This window comes from Fukomys damarensis, unplaced genomic scaffold, assembly GCF_012274545.1.
Source record: "Fukomys damarensis isolate Sample0158 unplaced genomic scaffold, DMR_v1.0_HiC HiC_scaffold_33, whole genome shotgun sequence".
NCBI lineage: Eukaryota > Metazoa > Chordata > Mammalia > Rodentia > Bathyergidae > Fukomys > Fukomys damarensis.
In genome coordinates this window covers 32,525,773-32,535,178 of record NW_022900945.1, presented here as the reverse complement: position 1 = coordinate 32,535,178, position 9,406 = coordinate 32,525,773, and the positions used below count along the sequence as shown (strand labels likewise).

The window sequence follows — 9,406 nt, the reverse complement described above, 5'->3', positions numbered from 1 at the left end:
ATATATATGTAATCATATGATTGATATATTGAGGTATGATAAAATAGAATGAATACTTAAATTAAAATAAATCATTACAGTAAAAATCATCACATTGTCATTGTCCCCACCCCCAAACTACTCCCCTTGATTTGTCTTTCTTGCCCCTTCTGGAGTAGTTCTTGAAGTCCTCTTTTGTGCAGGTCTTTACCTGTGCAGTCATGGGTACCTTGCTGTTCTGAATCAATTCCAATACAGTAATACCTTGCTTCATGAACAATTCTGTTTGCAAACAGAGCATCTGGCAACATTTTACTTCCAGTAGCGAACTCCACACTGAGCTATGCACACTGCTAAGGCCACCTTCCCTGGAATCATGGAACAAATTATTTGTTCATGAACCAAGGTACCATTGTATTTATCTTGCATCATTGTTTTGACTTCAGGGAAGAGTCAGAAGTTGTATAATACCAAAAGTTGTATGATACCAGACCCAGTGAATAAGGTAGGTGAAGGCGTATCACATAGTAGTTTATTTGACAGACATTGCCATAAATATTTTGAATCAATTCAGGACGTGAAGGCAGCCATGACAATGCAACTGAGGACACTCACAAAAGAAGACTTCTATAACTGCTTCAGAAAGTGACAAAACTGATGAGCCAAGTGTGTTTGAAGCAAGGGGGTAAATGGCAATATGTATTTTACTGTAAAAATTTTAAAAATGTTTATCTAACCATTTACCATATTTTGTGATTGATTCTGCCTCACAGTGTTGCTTTTCCAGACTGCTCTATAGTTGAACGCATGTGGAATGGAGCCTCCAAAGTTTGGCCTCTTTCGCTTAGTTATAGGGATTCGAGGTTCCTCCATGCTTTTCTTGTATTGAAAGCTAATTTTTTTTTCTAATTTCTGACTAATACTGCAGTGCTAGGTGAGCTAGTTTAGTCATTTATTCACTCATTTTCTTTTAAATGCTCATTGAAAGCTTCTTTGGGCACAACAGAAAACTTCATTAGCAGTTTCTTTGGAGTCCTTAGGCTGTCACTAACATTCAAGATTCTTCTTGCTCTGCCTGTTACTCCATACCTAATCAGTCCCTTACATTCCCAGTTTTGGTCACAGTAGTATCTCATTTCTAGGCACCAAAATGCCTGTACTATCCAGGATTTGTGCAGAGAATTATCCAGGATTTGTGCATAGAATTATACATGTACATTTCTTATTACACAAAAATCAATGTGCATGTGCATACTATAAATGTATTTGTTAGGGCTTTGATTATGTAATTGTACAGCTGACTGCACCACTTATATGAAGCTGCTATTTCTATATCTGTCAATGGAGCCCTATGCTTGCAGGACAGGCATCTGGGAAAGAAAGGAAACACAACTGGTCCTGGAGATAGATTGATATTGAAGCCATTTTTCCTTGACTTTAAGTCTGTAGCTTGATTGATGGGTATGGTCTGCAGGAGAAGCTGGCAGCCTTTACCACAGAGCTGCACATGCACCTGGCCCAGGTCTTGGAGAAGCAGGAACAGATGGTCCAGCAGGAGATGGAGAAGCTGAGTGCTTGGCTGTTGCCCGTGCTGACCAGGTGAGCAGAATAGTATGAGTGATTGGCATGAGCTGCAGTAGTGCCTGGAGGCTCCACTGACCTTCCCAGAGCACAGAGGAGGTGGCTGTTCCCTTCCTGGTGTGCACATGTCTCTTGTGCCTCATAGTCTCCTGGTCCTGCACAAGGAAGGGAACCCTGGGATATTTCACTGAGTTGACACAATGCAAATACAATTCTGCTGGACTTGTCTCTATCTTGTTTTTCCCTCACTTCATTAATTATTTCTTCATAACTGCAGGGTTTTTGCACTTTGGTTTAACTGTCTAAATCCAATTGAATCTTTGTTATTGCAGGATTTCTCTCTCCAACATGTACAACTCCTTTTTGGTCTTTACTGAGTTCCTTACAGCAGTGCTTTTAGTTTCTTCTAGTCTTCTCAGACCTTTATTATTGCCCTATTTCACTCTCTTTTTTTTTGCCAGGGGCAATTAAAGTGAAGACATGTAGGCTACACCAGTGACTTTAAGACCTTAGAGTGACTGAGGTTCACTTAATAAGACCTAGTGATTCTCAGTCATCCTAAGGTACGGGCCCTTGTGTAAACATAGATTTCTGGCTCCAGCTCCAGGAGTTTTAGACTCTACTCTACTAGCCTATCAGCCTAGATAGAGCATGAGAAGGTGACTTTATAGTGGGTTTCTATGTGACTCTATACCATAAAGACCTATAGTGGTGAGACGGGGAAGGGGTTATCATGGTAACCACAACAGCAACAGAACTTTGCTGTTTTCTGGATATTATTCTTTTCTTTGTTTCTTTTTGTTTTGTTTTGTTTTTTTTTAATGGAATGTGCTGAATGTCTATAATTTTGTTCAGATGACTGCAGAACCTGGAAAAGCTGTTGCTGCTATTGATGCATTACATACTGCTATTATTAGTCTTTTTATATAAATATAAATATATACATACATATATATATATAAATTGAATTTTGGGAAACTTTAATGGTGCTGCCAATTTTGCAAAAAGTTATCCCAATTTACTGTGTTGAGTTGGCATTGTACAGAAATGGACAGCCATATTGGTCTAGAAATGTTAATTTTTTTCATTTTTATTTTTTATTTTTTTCCATGTATACAGGGGTAACACATCATACTAAATATGTAAGGTCATATCTACATGGGTATGGTTACAGAAACTAATAATGTATTCTCTAAATAATGAAAAAAAGAATAAGATAAGATTATAAGAGCAAGAAGCAATTTAAATATGTTCAGGGACCATTTTCATCTCCAGAATTAAGGATTATTTTAATGTTTCATCATTGCCTTTTCTCTTTATTTTCCTTTTTAGTTTTATTTTAGGATTCCCTATTTTTAATGTTCATACAGAGATTTCTTTAACTGAAATACCGAATAGTTTCTTTGGTGTGAAAAACTATAATAGTACACAGGATCCTAATGAGATAATTAATAATGTGAAATAGGAAGTAAAGGGCTAAAGGTGTAGAGAAAGTGGGAATGGTGGGGGAAAGGTAATAAGGGAGAGGAAAAAAATATGAGAAATTGAAAAATGGAAATAAAGTGTTTGTAAATGGGGAGGGGAGGAGGGGGTGAAGGGAGGGCAGGGACAAGGGGAAAAAATGAGAATCAAGACCTATTATGTAAAGGTACAGAATCCCAATGATGAATGTAACTGTATTGTATACCTAAATTGTACCAATAAACTCAATAAAAAGAAAAAAAAGAATAATTGGTGTACATATCCACTCAGACTTATGTAATTTCTTGGTGTTGGGAACGTTTGACATTGTTCCTACTAGATATTTTAAAATATATCAGTGGTTGTCAGCTATAGTTATCCTGTTGTACTATAGAACATTAGAAGTTGTTGCTTCTATCCAATTGCTCCTCGGTAGCCATTAGGTGCCTTCTTTCCCTGTCTACCTCCCCACATGCTTACCAGCCTCTAGTAGCTACTGTTCTAATCTCTGCTTTGAGGTCAGCTTTTTACCTTGTACAAGTAAGTGAGAACAGGCAGTATTTATCTTTCTGCGAAGAGGCAGGTTTAGCAAGAACACAGAGTGTAAGGAATTTAAGAGTGGCTTCTCTTCCTACAGAAAACAAACATTAGCCATAAATAAGAAGATAAGTTCTAGCCTCTCATCTGCCATTACCATGCTATAAGATTTGAGCCTATCATTTAAATCATCTGGCCCCTGTTTCCCAGAATGTAAAATAAAGTGGATAGATGAGATTACCCCAAAAGAAGTGGGTTTAAAGTTCAGTGACAATTTTAATGAGAATATATGTTCACTGAACAACAGGATTGATGTCATTATTTTGGAAAATAATACGGAGGCTTATTAAAATGAAAAAATCTTGAAAAAGAAATTGAACATCTTTTTGTGGCTTTAGAAGCTTGATTGGGGTCTTACAAGACAAACTAATCTTCTATCTTGTTTTGAGTGAACTTTTTGAGGAAGGTGGGAGGCTAGTTCTACAACTGTGTACCATAGCATACCAATCTCTTGCTTAATGTAATTTCCTCCCAAAGGCCAAAGTCAACAATGTGGCACACAAATAAAACCATGGAGTCAAAATTTCAATGCATAAGAGATTGTGGTAGGGCAAGTTTTGATGGAAGAATTCAATGAACCATCTACATTATTTGTTACATTTATTGACTGAAAATTAACTATGAAGCTCTAAAAAAAATGAACATGGAATGTACTCTATGGAGACATTTTTTTGGGAATCTGATCATGTAATCTGGTGGTGACAATTAAATGGAATGGTTTTTAATCTAATTTTTTCAGTATAAAGTCATTGATAATTTAGTTTGATTTTTCTGGAGTAGCTATATTATTTAGTATTCCAGGGAGTGGTTGTGAATTAAAAAATAGGTAATTTTTTTGGGAAGAAGTAAAGATTTGTGGGTGAAACTTAGATTAGTCTCTCTTCTAGAGCTCGAAGTCTCCAATCACAAAGTAATGATAATGTATTGAAATATCACATGTACCTCATAGATGGGTAATACTGTTACATGTTGGTTAAATATTTAAAATGTTTATTGATATTTAACAATTGTTAAGGTACATTACTTTGTATTCCATACATACGTACAACAGAAATAACAAAATCTAAGTGTTTAAGTAATTTGTCTGAGATAGAAAACCTAGTAAATAGATGTATCCATATCTACTAAACCCAAATACACATCATACTTTATTCCCTCTGATTCCAAGACTAGGAACAGAAGATAGGGAGTTAGTTGGAAAACAGAGGTAGGATTACTAGGGGCAGCCTCTTCAACGATAAGCCATCTACATTAATCTGGACCATTAGAGTGTCTGCTGAGTATCAAAACTGTCAGGAAGGTTTCTGACTTCAATCCCCCTTCCCACTTTCTTCCATCACACCCTTATTCCTGACAAAGAAGGAGCTAGGAATTTATAGAACTGTAGGCTTTGCAGAAGCCAGTTGGCTGATTCAGGAAGCTGTGGTTCAAAAAATAGATTCTGTTAGAATGATATGATATGAAAAATGATATGCAGTTCTACAGAGTGCCTTGCAGTGCCTTGCTTGGTAACTGAGACACGATCCCGTATATAATTTGTGGGTCTCAGTGCAAAATAAAACTTGTTAGAAATTACTTATTTCAAGATAGAGATAAAAGAGTGAGCCCTGTGTGAAGCACATGGGGTGTGCACTTTGAAATTGGTCCTGGATCCTGAATTAAGAGAAGAGATTATTTCTCCAGTTTTTGAAGTTGATCCACATTAAAGACAGCTCACTTTAAAAGAATGGCAGTTTACACCCATTAATAGGCCATAGAATGAAGGGTAAAGTTTACATTAAATTTTAAAAAATGTTAGTTTTACAGATATTTGCAGGCATAGACAAGCTCTAGGATGGTCAAGACTATACTTTTTCTTTTTTCTTTTTGGTGGGGTAGCAAGAGTGGGGGGCTAGTTCCTTTAATAGTTAAAGGAGAATTAGAGTTCATAATTATTTCAGCTGTTCAGAAACTGCATATGACATCATGAACAGAGAAGGTAATAATGTGAAAATACATTTTTGTGTATCAATAACTTAAAAAGTTTTTTTTCATTTTCTATCTTTCTGAGTCCCTGGAGCTGTAAAAAAATAAAAAATAAAAGAAGCAATCTTCTTTTTGAGGAACTGGAACTTGGCTTACATTTCAACAAATAGATTTTTTAAAGAAATCTGTTTCTTAATCAGAACGTCCATGGAAAAGTCACCATGTAATATGCACAAAAGATGTATTTTATTAGTGAGGTCAAGACAATACTTCAATTTTTCTTAAAGTCAATGGTTTGGTGCAGTTATAGTTGAGTGACATGATGCTTTAAGGTAGAACAAACAAGTTGCTCATTTAATCTGTTCCACTGGTCCTCAGGTCTGTTTCTTTGCCAGTACAATGCTGTTTTTATCACAGTAGCTTTGTAATATAGTTTCAAATTGGGAGTTGTGACACTCCCTAATTTGAACTTTTGGATTGTTTTGTCAAGGTCTGGGAAGTATGCTGCTGTAATTTCAATTGGGAAGGCATTCAATCTATATAGAAATTTTGGAAGTATGGCCATTTTTACTATACTGGTTCTTTCTAGCCAGGAGCAAGGGATTTTCTGATATCCTCCTCTTTCCATTTTCTGATATCCTCCTCAATCTCTTTTTTTTCAGAGTGCTACAGTTTTCCAAGTAGAGGTCTTTGATTTCTTTCATTAGGTTGATTCACTGAGAAAAATCTAGAAGCAATGACACTCCAGGAAAGACAAATACTCAGTACATTGATCTTGTTTTTTAAATGTAATTTTCTGATATATGAAACCAGAGGTCTTTGGAGAAATGGCTGGTTCTGTGATTGGGCAAAAAAAATAGAAGATGAGCTTAGAGCACATTTTAGTACTGAAAAGTATGGGTATTTTATTTTATTTTTGTTTTTTTGTACCAGGAATTGAACTTGGGACCTTGCGTTTGGGAGGCAGGTGGCAGACCACTGAGCTAAATCCCTGGCCCTAAGTAAGGGTATTTTTAAAAAATTAAAAGATATGCCATTGCAATGAGACAAACTAAAGAAATGCTCAGTAGGCAAAGCTGGAATAATTTTGGCAAAAAAATGAATAAAGTCCTATATAATTTTAATATGAAATATTATATATAATAAACATTCATATTGGTAGACATGAATGAGTGAAATGTCAATGAGGCAGAAGAAACAATCTTCTGGACAGAAAAATTCTAAATAATTTTTGCAGATACTTCTTTCCCTTTCTAAATATAATTGGATTTAATGATCCACTTCTGAAGAATAGAATAGGGAATAGAAAAAACAGCAACTTTACGTGGAAAACCTGATGAGCACTACTACCTTAACCACATGACCAGGGTGAACTTCACCATGATGCTGTATGAATGACCCACTTCTGGGGCCTTCTTTCTCAAAAACTTATAAGCCCAGGTCATTCATGAGGAAAATCATCAGACAAAACCAAACAGAATTCTTAGGGTACTCCAAAGTATGCAATCAATACTCCTTTAAAACTCTCAAAGCTATGAAAAATAAGGGAAGATTGAAGATTTGTCACAGGCCAGGGACACTGAGGTGACGAGATCACTGAAAACAGTGTGGTATTCTGAATTGGACACTGGAATAGAAAAATAACACTAAGAGAAAAATGAATTACCATTAACCCATTTTTGCTGCGGATTGAAATTTTTGAATATTTGCATGAAATTCGTGTACGCTAACTAGAAAAATTCAAGGAACAAGAATTATATTCCACTGTTATAAGGAGTTCAAAAAATGTGTCACTAGGCATTGAAGGATTAAAAAAGTTCTGGAGTTTATTTCATAACAATGTACCAATGTTGGCTTGTTGTGGTTGCCAAATATAATATGGAAGGTGTAAGATGACCATGTTAGGTGAAATGAAACCACATAAAGGTAAATGAGAACTCCACATTATCTTTATATGTTTTTGTAAATCTTAAAAAATAAGGAGTTCATTTAAAAGAGAGTTCTGATGTTAAAATATTAATTCATTGAACAAATAGCTACAGAAAACTAGTACCACATCTCTCGTCACTGTTCAAGGATGATGGACAAGTCAGTGCTGCTGTGTCTTCTGAGCCTACTGGTCAGTGTGGATACAGATAGCAGGGAGAGGCTAAGCATGTAGCAAAGTGGTAGACAGCAGTTGTCTAGTGTATTCAAGCCCCTGGGTTTGATCCTTCACACTCCCAAAACAAAAGCAAAAACATCCCACAAAAATAACAGGGAAGTTTATACAATGTGATAAAGTGTGTGGATAAGGGGCAGAAGTTACCCCCCCCATCCTGGAACATAACAGCCATATTAGTTCATAGACAGATTCTACTGAATATGGTTCATGTTAGATAATCTCTAAATGCTGAGCTATTTGCCAGATTTTTATTAAAGGAATTTGGGATTTTCTTTCATTTACTATACTTTGTTGACCAAGTAGAAAATGGAGAGATTTTTCTCCTTTTCATGTAAGAAAAATGAGTTAAAGTGGAAATCTTTAAAATATCTTTCGGTTGTAACTGAAATGTATGTCATATGTTAATATATGTGCTTTGGCCTGCTTATTTAAACAGTAATAGAAAATTTACTTATGAATACATAAACATATATGTCATATTTTCCTTAATCATCAAGACTGTTTCTTCAATTTATTGCAATTAGAAAAGTATATCCCAAAGGAGGAAGATATTCTCCTAGGGTAAAGGAAAAAAAAACCCCATATATTCTCAAAGGCAGTCAGTAGTTTCTAAAGAATGCCATTATAAGATGTGTGAGCCCTGAAACGCAGCCCCCTAAGTCACACATATTGCACTTGCCAGCCCTAAATAGCCTGCCTTAGCTCTCAAAAACCTCAGGAATGAACTCCTTAAAAGGAAATAGTTTTGTGGATCTGTAGTTTCTTACTGCAATGAAATTCATTTCAGTTTGAAAGTTCTTGTGGGGTTAAACGTCAGGATTCATTTGGAATGAGAGACGGTAGACATGCTGCGCCTCTCTTCTGCCCAGAAGGATTTATAGTCTGCAGCTGCATATGGAGGTGGCTTCTTTGAGGGGCTCAGACTTCTTGTACTTCAAGTGGAGAAGTTGGAGGGGTGAATGGAAGCACTGCGGTTGATTCCAACATCTGCTGCAAAAGTTATAGGGAAAGCATGGAGCCAGAGACTGGAATCTAAAGAACAAAATGTTACAGGGCAGAGCCCTGTGAGAATGCACTGGGGAAATAGTAGTGCAAGAAAGCCTCCGCCCCCCCAATTTCCTCTAAAGCGAAAGAGGTGATAAAAAAGGTGTGGTTGATGGAATAAGAAGAACAAAAAACAAAGACAAAACCTAAACCCAGGGCAGCTTAAACCAAACGAAAATGCTTTTGAAAAACTAATACCACCGCTTTAAAAAATTACCTCATTGTTTGGATTGTTTCATTAGCCTTGTATTTTACCTTCTGCACTCAAATTTCTCCCTCTTCAGTTTGTTCTGCAAATTATTTTCTGAATGATCTTCCTACCTCATTTTAGTGACAATACAACCTTTATGATAAAAAAACTTTCAGTGACTCATCATTGTCCGAGGAAGAGAATACAGACATCTCAGTTTTGGTTCTTTAGGTAATTAACCAGATATAAAGTGCTTCTGGACACTTTTCTTTATCTGTAAAATAAAATGAACACATAAGAATTTATAAGTTATCTCAGCAGCCCAGGGAATACTATAAGTGATTTCTTAAATGGTTCAGAATTAGTGTTTTACTGTATCAGTCAGTCATTTGTAATTTTTCTATTTTTTTTTTTTTTTTTTTTTT

General features: G+C 35.9%; 1 long non-coding RNA gene across 1 annotated transcript in view; it reads left to right on the top strand.

The window, feature by feature from the left end:
• The first annotated feature begins 1,459 nt into the window (after positions 1 to 1,459).
• LOC104872738 overlaps positions 1,460 to 9,406 on the top strand; it is a 16,945-nt gene continuing 8,998 nt past the window's right edge. Inside the window, exon 1 of the long non-coding RNA XR_783272.1 lies at positions 1,460 to 1,578. This is a non-coding gene — a long non-coding RNA (uncharacterized LOC104872738). The remainder of the gene's footprint in view (positions 1,579 to 9,406) is intronic.